Source organism: Schistocerca nitens, chromosome 6 (assembly GCF_023898315.1).
Source record: "Schistocerca nitens isolate TAMUIC-IGC-003100 chromosome 6, iqSchNite1.1, whole genome shotgun sequence".
NCBI classification, from domain to species: Eukaryota; Metazoa; Arthropoda; class Insecta; order Orthoptera; family Acrididae; genus Schistocerca; species Schistocerca nitens.
In genome coordinates, this window is record NC_064619.1 from 387,856,149 (window position 1) to 387,857,968 (window position 1,820).

Genomic DNA, 1,820 nt, shown 5'->3' on the forward strand with positions numbered 1-1,820 from the left:
TCGAACGTAAACGTTGTGTAGGAGCATTCTTTTGCGCATCTCCGAAAAAACATACACCATGCGTCGATAAAAGTGATTCGACTTGATGGGCTGTGAGTGTTGTGTCCTTTCAGGCATGCCTGAGACAGCAAACAGATCAGATTCACATAACTGGCCTATCAATCCCCAGCCATCAGTCCGGATTGACGTTAACATTCGACCTCCAGCGGGCATCTAAAACTAACGAGCATAGAGAACATGGGCAACGATCGCGGACAGTTACCGCTATGTGCGCTCCACTCTTGAAAACTACTGTTCACAAATATGTACTTAGTAACAAAGATATACATATAACGCATGACTATGCAGCAAGGACCATTTGTCTCTGGGCAGCTGTGATTAGTAAAACATACTTGATCATATTTTATTTTAGACTGATGTCAGACTCCAGTTCTGTGCATTCCATATGAAAATCTTGTGGCAATGTGATGTCTCATCTGCAGTCACAGTATCAAACACGCTGGTAATAATGCACCGCTGTCTACTGTTAGTTCGCATCGGTTGACCGTAGTTCCAAGCCGACGATTTCATACATCTACCGGCAAGCAGCGACCAGGAACAGGGGCGAAGTTGTTGCGACCAGAGAGTGCAGAGCAACGACGTTGTAAAACCTTTCTGCACTATTCATGCGGTGTGAGTGGAATGAGCATGATGACCGCTGTGGGACAACGAACGGCAAAGGAAGCGGCTTCCGCTATGAAGTGTAGTACTAACACAGATTTATTTGACGGATCATTTGCTTTGGCAGAAATTGCACACTAATGTAAAAGAATTCACGAAAGCCAATTAGTGTCCAGTTGTCGTTCTTATTAGTAGCAATGAATATGATATCAAATGAAATTCGTTACAACAGAATTACTGTTACAACAAACTGTTAGATAGCAAACAATGGTAGTAATTGCAGTCCATAAAGATTCCCAGCTTCTACCAATTTGTAATGACCAGACCTACGATGACTAAGGTTCTTCCTCACAAGTGTGCAGAAATAACACAGAATTTCCTGGTATTTCCATAAATGAATTTAATTATATGTCTCTAAATCTCTAGTTTAGCGTTTGCAATTGGAATAGCCATAAGATATCATGAAACGTCCACTTAGAAAAATTTATGAATTACTCTGATAATAAACCTCTACGTTATTTGATTTTCAAACAGCTGAGCAGAGCTGAACGTACTCAGACATTTCTCTCTATACATATTCTGATCAACACTTAACTGACACACAATATTTTTAGCGCCACACAATCTGACTTTCAATAAACCTTACAAAAGAATGGCCCTGACTAACAATAACCTATACCTTTCATGAATCACTTACCTCACAAAAATCTTCGTTACTCGAATTACTGCATTACAGTGAGGGCCAATACTGCCAGCTAAATAAAAGATTCAAACTACTGAAGGCACTAACTACTGATAGGCATAGTTAGCAAATGAAAGATTTTGATAGAGAACAAACAATGAATTTACCTTGACAATATTCAAAAGTCATCATATATAGTATATCAGTTCATGATATACACTATTACAAATTTACTCTTTCTCAAGGAACCACGTCCAGATCGTCCGCTCTCAAAATTCTGCCATCTCTCTCCCCACATGTAGCACTGCTGGCGGCTCACCTCCAACTGCGCAACGCTACGCGCTGTTCACATCGTACTGCCCAACACTACAATAGCGAATATTTCAACAATGCCAACCAGCCACAGGATGTACACAGCACAGCCACTGATTTTCATACAGAGTGCTACGTGGTGTTACCAATATAAAAACCAAAACAG